Raw genomic sequence first — 10,065 nt, 5'->3', positions numbered from 1 at the left:
AGTGGCAAAGCGTCTGCCTTGCATTCGCAAAGCCCTGGGTTCGACCCCCAGTTCCAAAAAAGACCAAAGGAAAAAAAAAAGAACCCCACCAAAACCGGCGGGTGGACCAATGGTACAGAATAGAGGACACAGAAACCAATCCACAAAATTACAACTGTCTTATATTTGATAAAGGGCTAAAAGCGTGCAATGGAGGAACGATACCATCTTCAACAAATGGTGCTTGGAAAACTGGAAATCCATATGCAACAAAATGAAACTGAACCCCTTTCTCTCGCCATGCACAAAAGTTAACTCCAAATGGATCAAGGAGCTTGATATCAAATCAGAGACACAGCGTCTGATAGAAGAAAAAGTTGGCTACGATCTACATACTGTGGGGTCGGGCTCCAAATTCCTCAATAGGACACCTATAGCACAAGAGTTAATAACTAGAATCAACAAATGGGACTTACTCAAACTAAAAAGTTTTTTCTCAGCAAAAGAAACAATAAGAGAGGTATATAGGGAGCCTACATCCTGGGAACAAATCTTTACTCCTCACACTTCAGATAGAGCCCTAATATCCAGAGTATACAAAGAACTCAAAAAATTAAACAATAAGAAAACAAATAACACAATCAACAAATGGGCCAAGGAGCTGAACAAACACTTCTCAGAGGAGGACATACAGTCAATCAAAAAGTACATGAAAAAATGCTCACCATCTCTAGCAGTCAGAGAAATGCAAATCAAAACCACCCTAAGATACCATCTCACTCCAGTAAGATTGGCAGCCATTATGAAGTCAAACAACAACAAGTGCTGGCGAGGATGTAGGGGAAAGGGTACACTTGGACATTGCTGGTGGGACTGCAAATTGGTGCGGCCAATTTGGAAAGCAGTATGGAGATTTCTTGGAAAGCTGGGAATGGAACCACCATTTGACCCAGCTATTCCCCTTCTTGGTCTGTTCCCTAAAGACCTAAGAAGAGAATACTACAGGGACACTGCTACATCGATGTTCATAGCAGCACAATTCACAATAGCAAGACTGTGGAACCAACCTAGATGCCCTTCAATAGACGAATGGATAAAAAAAATATGGCATTTATACACAATTTATACACTTATACACAATTAAAAAATGACAAAATCATAGAATTTGCAGGGAAATGGATGGCATTGGAGCAGATTATGCTAAGTGAAGCTAGCCAATCCCTAAAAAACAAATGCCATATGTCAATTCTTTGATATAAGGAGAGTAACTAAGAACAGAGTAGGGAAGAAAAGCATGAGAAGAAGATTAACATTAAACAGGGAGGGAAAGGGAGAGAGAAGGGAAATTGCATGGAAATGGAAGGAGACCCTTAGGGTTATACAAAATTACATAGAAGAGGAAGTGAGGGGAAAGGGAAAAAAATCAAGGGGGAGAAATGAATTACAGTTGATGGGGTAGAGAGAGAAGAGGGGAGGGGAGGGGGGATAGTAGAGGATAGGAAAGGCAGCAGAACACAACAGACACTAGTATGGCAATATGTAAATCAGTGGATGTGTAACCGATGTGATTCTGCAATCTGTATATGGGGAAAAATGGGAGTTCAAAACCCACTTGAATCAAAATGTGAAATATGATATATCAAGAACTATGTAATGTTTGAACAACCAACAATAAAAATTATTTTAAAAAAGGAAATATCACAATGGACACTACTGAAATAAAATAATCTATTATTCAGAACCTATTTTGAAAATTAATACTGCAATATAATAGAAAATCTTGAAGGCATAAACAAATTTCTAGAGACATATGATCAACACAAGTTGAATCAGGAGCCTATAGAAAATTTAAACAGATCAATTTCAAGCAATGAATTTGAAGACACCGTCAAAAGCCTACCAAGTAAGGAAAGCCCAGGACCAGATGGATTCTCAGCTGAGTTCTACCAGACCTTCAGAGAAGAACTAACACCAGTCCTCCTCAAATGATTCCATGAAATAAAGAGGGAACCATTCCAAACTCATGCTATGAAGCTAGTATTACCCTGATACCAAACCAAACAAAGACACACCAAGGAAAGAAAATTTCAGACATATATCCCTGATGAATATAGACGCAAAAATTCTTAATAAAATACTGGCAAACTGCATACAAAACATATTTAAAAGATAGTACACCACAATCCAGTGGGGTTCATCCCAGGGTTGCAAGGTTGATTCAACTTATGGAAAACAATAAGCATAATTCATCACATCAATTGGCTTAAATACAAGAATCACAAGGGTATCTCAATAGATGCAGAAAAAGCATTTGACAGAATACAGCATCCATTCATGTTCATAACACTAGAAAAACTAGGGATAGTGGGAACACACCTCAACATTGTAAAAGCTATCCATGCTAAACTCAATGTCAATATCATTCTAAATGGAGAGAAGTTGAAAGCATTTGCTCTAAAACCTGGAACAAGACAGGGATGCCTTTTTCACTGCCTCTGCTTAACATAATCCTGGAAACTCTAGCCGGAGCAATTAGACCGAAGAAAGAAATTAAAGGGATACAAATAGAAAAAGAAAAACAAAACTAACCCTATTTGTTGATGACATGATTGTATATTTAGAAGACACAAAAATCTCCACCTGAAAACTTCTAGAACTCATGAATGAATTCAGCAAAGTAGGAGGAAATAAAATGAACACCCATAAATCAATTGTATTCCTGTACATCAGTCAATGAATTGACTGAAAGAGACATTAGGAAAACTATCCCATTCACAGATGCCTCAAAGAAAATAAAATATTGGGAATAATATTATATATTACTATTATAGTAATGCAGCCACATCAACAAAAGAGGTGAAAGAACTCTACAATGAAAACCACAGAACATTAGAGAAATACATTGAACACTTTCGAAGATGGAAAGATCTCCCAGGTCCTCAGATAGGCAGAATTAATATTGTCAAAATGGCCATACTATCAAAAGTATGACAGATTTAATGCAATTCCTATTAAAATTCCAATGATGTTCTTAACAGAAATAGAAAAAATAGTCATGAAATTCATTTGAAAAAATAATAGGCCCAGAATAGTCAAAGCAATCCTCATCAAGAAAAGTAAAGCAATACATCAATCGATGAATTGACTGAAAGAGACCTTAGGAAATCATACCACAGAGGTATAATAACAAAAACAGCATGGTATTGGAACCAGAAGAGAATTGAAGACCAATGGTACAGAACAGAAGACACAGGGAGAAACCCACATAAATACAGTTATCTCACACTAGACAAAGGCACCATAAACATACATTGGAGAAAAGACAGCCTCTTCAACAAATGGTGCTGGGAAAACTGGAAATCCATATGTAATACAATGAAATGAGACCCCTGTCTCTCACCCTGCACAAAACTCAACCCAAGTAGATCAAGGACCTAGGTATTAGACCAGTCACCCTGCATGTGCTAGAAGAAAATGTAGACCCAAGTTTCCATCATATCAGCTTAGGAACCAACTTTTTCAACAAGACTCCTAAAGCACAAGAAGTAAAATCAAGTATCAATAAATGGGATGGTATCAAACTAAAGAACTTTCTCACAGCAAAGGAAAAATTAAGAACCTGAAGAGAGAGCCTATAGAATGAGCCATATGCACCTCAGATAGAGCATTAATCTCCAGGATATATATAAAAAACAACATAAAAAATGAATAACCTAATCAATAAATGGGGCACAGGAACTGAACAGACACTTCCCAGAAGAAGACATACAAATGGGTGATAAATACATGAAAAATGGTCAAGATCTCTAGCAATTAGAGAAATGAAAATTGAAATGACACTGAGAGTCCATCTTGCTGTAGTCAGAATGGCAATTATCAAGAATACAAGTAACAATAAGTGTTGGCGAGGATGTGGGGGAAATGGTACATTCATACACTGCTGGTGGGACTGCAAATTGGTTCAAGGGTTCTGGAAACCAGTATGGAGATTCCTCAGAAAACGTGGAATGGAATCACCATTTGACATTGTTATCCCACTCCTCTGCATATACCCAAAGGACTTAAAATCAGCCTATTATAGCAATGCAGCCACATCAATCTTCATAGCAGCTCAATTCACAACAGCTATGGAACCAACCTAGGTGCCTTTAAAGAGATGAATCAATAAAGAAAATGTGATACATATACACAATGGAATATTACTCAGTTTTAAAGAAGAATGAAATTATGGCATTTGCTGATAAAACTGGAGGCTATCATGCTAAGTGAAATAAGCCAAACCCCCCAAAAGCATCTTATATGCATATGCTGACTCACAATAGGCAGGGTGGGTTGGGAGAGGAGTGGAGGTTCACTGGGTTGGACAGGGGTAGGTGGGGGAAGTGAAGGGCGAATGGGAATAGGAAAGAGAGCAGAATGAATTGGTCATAACTTTCCTATGTTCATATATGTATACCGGACCAGTGAAACCCACATCACATGCAACCACAAGAATGGAAAGTTATACTCCATGTATGTATGATATATCCAAATGCATACTGACATGTCATGCATAACTAAAATGAACAAAATTTAAAAAGCAAAAAGAAAGAAAAGTGAATAGACTTCCACCTTGGGGTTTCATAATATTCAAATGAATTTTGTGTTTATGAATAAAATATCCATTCACAAAGTAAGTTAGCATTAAAAATAAATTTAAAATGGGATTTATAAAACGTGTCCACCAAAAGGATTTCTTGTTAATAGCTTTCTTTGTGGGAGTCCCCAAACTGGAAGCAATTCAAATGTTCTTCAAGAAGTGAATGAGGGGCCGGGCTGGGGCTCCGCGGTAGCACACTTGCCTGGCATGTGTGAGGCACTGGGTTCCATTCTCAGCACCACATATAAATAAAGATCTGTCAAGAGGAGGAGGAGGAGGAGGAGGAGGAGGAGGAGGAGGAGGAGGAGGAGGAGGAGGAGGAGGAGGAGGAAAGACAAAAGAAAAAAAATAAGTGAATGAAATGTGGATGCAGTAATGCAGGCCTGTAATCCCAGTGTCTGGGGAGGGTGAGGCAGGAACATTTGAAGTTCAAAGGCAGCCTCAGCAATTTAGCCAGGTACTAGGCAACACTGTCTCTAAATATAATGCAAAAAAGGGCTGGAGATGTGGGTCAGTGGTTGAGTGCCCCTGGGTTCAAACCCCAGTACTTAAAAAAAAAAGATTGGAAGAGAAAGAGAAACATATAAAGGTGTTAACGTAACAGTAGTTAATGGTGGGGATATGGATATGTAGTTATTATACACACACACACACACACACACACACACACACATATTAGTTGTAGATTGACACAATACCTTTATTTTATTTCTTTCTTTTTATGTGGTGCTGAGGATTGAACCCAGGGCCTCACACACGCTAAGCAAGTGCTCCACCACTGAGCCACAATCCCAGCCCACATTGTTGTCTTCTTTAATAAATCTACATATTTTTAAAATTTAAAAATGAATGATCCATAAGGCTGGGGTTTTAGCTCAGTGGTAGAGCACTTGCCTCCCAAACCTGAGGCACTGGGTTCGAACCTCAGCACCACATAAAAATAAATAAAGGTATTCGATCCATCTACAGCTAAAAAAAAGTTTAAAAAAATATGAATGACCCATAAATGAAAGAACAGAATATTTATCGGAGGAGTGTTGCAGGTGAGAGGAATGTGTAAAGAGGAGGGAAAACAATTCTGGAAAGAATTTTAAGATTTTGTTTTATTTTTTTAAATTGTGGTTGGATACCATACCTTTATTTCACTCATTTATTCTTATGTGGTGCTGAGGATGGAACCCAGTGTCTCACCGTGTGAGGTGAGCGCTCTCCGCTGAGCCACCACTGCAGCCCCAGGTTGAAGACATTTGAGGAGCAGTAACTGGGATAAGAAAGTCATTGTAGGGAGGAAGGTGGACCTTGAGCATATTTGGGAATTTTTATTCCTGTCTTATGATTCTTCTTTTGGTGTTTATACAAACAGAATAACATGCACAGTTACATTTCTTTTCAAGATCATTTCTCTTTTCTTCGGAGCAGTATCCACACAGTGGTTCCGAACATGTCTTTTGGAGCAGGCCGCCTCAGGTTCAAATTCCTAGTTTGAATTCTCCTCTGAGTGGCCTGGATAGGTTACTTAACGTCTTTGTCTGTTTTCTCATATGTAAAATGAGGACTCTGAGGCCACTGACCTGTTGTAGGGGTCAAAGGATGAGCTCTGGTGTCCAGTTCGTGGGCTGTGGCCGCGACAAGGTCCTCTGCACCTACTCACTGGGCGTCAGCTCTGGCTCTGTGGGTGGAACAGCGAACTAACATAGGACGTGATGAAAACCGATCGTTAGTTGGCATCTGGAACGTCCCCAAAGGCTCATGTGTTGAAGGCTTGGCCCCCCAAAGCAGTGGTGTTCAGAGGTGAACCAATTTGGGGGAAGTGACTGCATTGCGAGGGCTCTAACTTCAGTGGATGGACCCATTGATGGATTCATCATTCAATGGCATTATTGGGAGGTGGTGGAACCTGTAGAAGGTGGCACCTAGTAGAAGGGAGTGGGTCCTTGATGGCATGCCCTTGGGGACTATGTCCTTGACAATTTCCTGTTTCTGTTTTCCAGAGGGTGAGCAACTTTTCTCTGCCTCATCTTTCTGCACAATTTTTCTGCCTTCTTTAGGATAAAAAAAAAAAAAAAAAAAAATCCACTGACCGTGGACTGAAACCATCACAGATCCTGAAAGCTGACTAACATGATGATTTTGTTTAAGTTTCATCACTTTTCTAAGGCAGAGGATTTCGAAGGGAGAGTACAGTCCTCCTCTCTGCGCAGCAGTGATCTGCTTGCAGGAAACCCCTCAATGTAGGGTAGGCTTGCTCCTCAAGGGAGCTGCAGATTGCGAGCTGTAGAAACCACGTGTCTCGCACCTGCAGAACGCTCTGCACAGTGATGGGGCCCGCCAGGCTCCAGGCTCCTCTGCCAGCGAGAAGGAAGTCGCCTTCCCACCCTGCGGTGGTCGGACGCATCCTCTCCCTGGAGCCCAGCTGGCTGTGCACAGAGGCCTGCAGACCGCGGGCGAGGACCTCCACGCCAGCGCTCGCTGGAGGGGTCCAGCTTTGTGCCCAGCTCGGACCCGGAGTGAGATTTCCCGGAGTCACCTCCACAGCGGCTGTCACCGCGACCTTCGGTGTCCACGGGGACACGTGGGAGCCAGGCTGCTTTTATTCTAGGCGGTCACTGGTCGGCTCTTGACCGCCTGGAATAAAAGCAGCGTGTCCTCGAGCAAAGGCCCAGACGTCCACCCTCCGAGTGCGAGGCGCTCCCCCGGCGGAGCTGACGCGTCGTGCTGAGAGCGCCCCGGGCTTTCTCGGGGGTGGTGGCCGCCGCCTTCTCAGCGCAGGAGGGTCCGCCGACAGGGCTGGTGCCGGGGTCCTTTGTGGGGTCCCTCGGAGGGCCTCCCATCTCCCTCTAAGCCGCGGTCCCTGCCTCGGTGGCCAGTTCCCCTGCTGAGCGGGGATGGCTGCACCGCCTCGTTTTCCTTCTTGGCCTTTCCTCGTTTCCACTGCCCAGGGGAAGTCCTGTCCGACACGAGTGGACTTCCTCGGTCCGGGGCCACCGGACCCGGGCCCGCCGGGAAGAGACAAAGGGTCACCGAGGAGGGGCGGTGCCAGGGAGCCGTTTCTCCTTCACATCCTCGGGCGCAGGTCGGGGTTGGGGAGAGAAGTTCTATTACCAAGAACCCACGTTCCGGGAGAAGTGGCGCCGCGCACCGCCCGAGCACCCGGCGGGACGCGAGTTAAGCAGGGAGCGGCCGCGCACTTCCCGCAGCGGCTGCGGGGGCGCGGTTCTGCGGAGTGGACCGCTGAGGGCAGGGAGCGGCGGAGGGACCGAAGGCGAGGCGCAGGTCCAGGGCGGGGCTCCTTCTGTGACGTCATCACAGGGGCGGGCGTATGTAGATAAGGGGGCGCGGGGGCTGCTGAGCGGGCACCTGCAGCACAAAGGCTATCCACTTGCTGTGCTGTGGGAGCAAGCGCACGGCTCTAAGCAGGGTCCACTCGCTGTGCGTGAGGACTAAGGAGGCCCGGGATTGCGGCTGTGCAGTGACCGTGTGTGTACAGTGGAGGGCAAGGGAGGCTGTGCTGCGAGGGCAGGCGAGCGAGTCATACTTACCTGGCAGGGGAGATACCATGATCAGGAAGGTGGTTTTCCCAAGGCGAGGCTTCTCCATTGCACTGCGGAGGTGCTGACCCCTGCGATTTCCCCAAATGTGGGAAACTCGACTGCATAATTTGTGGTAGTGGGGACTGCGTTCGCGCTCTCCCTGGCAAGTTTGTTGCTTAAAAGAAGATCTCAGCTCTTAAGGTGATGTATATCTTACAGCACTAACCTCTGTTGTTCTTGGTGAGATTTTGCTAGAACATTGAGATTGAAAATTGATTTCTAGCAAGCTAAGGAGAGTGTCGTTTTGTTTTGAATTGTAAAAGGCTTTTTCCTACCAAAGCAGATACTTTTCTGCAAGAAGGTTTCTACACACCCCACCTTTCCCCCCATTTACTGAAGGTGGGTCTGGGTTGACCAACCGTTCTGAAGAAAATCCCCAGTGGTATGTGCTGGCTGCTGTCGGTTGGTCATTCTCTCTCGTAAATGACTGACGATCTCATTCTCCTATTGGTTTCTGTAGTTCTATTGAATAGAAATTACCTGGCCTGAAGGAGGACACTCTTCCAAGGCGCGTTCTCTACCACACTCCCTTGGTACCTCTGGGACTAATTCCAAGACCTTCAAGCTCCCAGATGGTCCTGATAAGACACCCAAGTGGATTAAGGTGGAGCGCGGCTCTATCTCCACATCCCCCCCCCCCCCAAAAAAAAAAAAAAAAAAAAAAATAACAACACCAGCACCCCAAACCTAGATGCACGGGGTTACCAGAGGAGTATTCAGAACACTGCAAGTACAGGTCTGGAGGTCCACAGACTGATCTAGTTTGATGAAAAGCCTCTCTTCTCTCCAACAGCGTGGAGATTTCCTTCCTCATGTAAGATTCCTGGACCACGACAGGTCAACTCTTAGCGCCTTACTGAGAATACTTGAGTTTTAAAGTGTCTAGGAATTTCCTTTTCTCAAGGCTGTTTTCACTACTAAGGCTCTAGATCCTTGATGGAGGAGCTTCTGAACAAAAGCAGCCTTCCAATGCAGCCACTGGGCGGGAGTAGCACAGAGTGTGGGATTGGGTTCCTTAGAGTCTTAGGAATGTGAAGAATGAAATCCACTGGGCGGGGGCGGGGGCGGGGGCGGGGGCGGGGGGGGGCGGTGACAGCAAAGTAACAGGATTTATTGAGTAGTAGAAAGAAGATGGAGCTCACAAAGGGAGGGGGTCCCAAGAGAGGCATACCAGAAAATGGCTATTATCTAGTGGTTTTTGTGAATCTACATGATCTATTTGAGCTAGCCCCCAACCAATCCTGAGTAAGACATTCCGTGTCCATGGCCTCCTCACCTGTTCTTTGATCCAGTCAGGTTACTCTGTGTCCCTTTGTGATGGGGGTCTGGGACCAGACAGCAGGTGTCTTACCACTTAGTTTGTTTTTGTTTCATTTTTTCTCTGCTAACCCAGAAGTAGGCCTGGCCTGGATGAAGCCTGCCTTGTGTCTGTGGTTTCTCAACCCTGCTGAATAAAAACCTGACCTGAAGGAGTCCAACTCTCCTACCTGCCCATTTTTACCCTTTCTCCTGCCTCGCTTGGATACTGTCAGACAAACTGACATTACTACATTAGGTTTTGTCTCCCTTTGGGAAGCTCATTCTTTTGGTCCTAGATCCACCAGTGGCCCGTGGGCTGGCTCTATGAGTGTGCTATGCCTCAATTTTGCAAATGTCTTATGAAAAAAGAATATTAAGTACTTCGTGGATTTGTTGCATGACTCAAATGTGATGATCTAGTGCAGCCTGCATTAAACCTAGGCTGGAAAGAAACAATCTCCAAGCTAAGTTCTCTCCCTTAATTATGAAATACAAAAGAAAAGTGCATAGGATTCTTGTTAGCTGCATAGTGGGCTGGACACTGGACCCCCGTCTGTC

General features: G+C 44.4%; 1 non-coding gene across 1 annotated transcript; it reads left to right on the top strand.

Annotated features, from left to right (window-relative positions):
* The first annotated feature begins 8,149 nt into the window (after window positions 1–8,149).
* On the top strand, window positions 8,150–8,311 carry LOC139707503 (U1 spliceosomal RNA). Its single transcript, XR_011709059.1, has one exon. It is a non-coding gene; the product is annotated as a U1 spliceosomal RNA (small nuclear RNA).
* The last annotated feature ends 1,754 nt before the right edge of the window (window positions 8,312–10,065 follow it).

This window comes from Marmota flaviventris, chromosome 10 (assembly GCF_047511675.1).
Source record: "Marmota flaviventris isolate mMarFla1 chromosome 10, mMarFla1.hap1, whole genome shotgun sequence".
Taxonomy (NCBI): Eukaryota; Metazoa; Chordata; class Mammalia; order Rodentia; family Sciuridae; genus Marmota; species Marmota flaviventris.
This window is presented reverse-complemented; position numbering and strand designations above follow the sequence as displayed.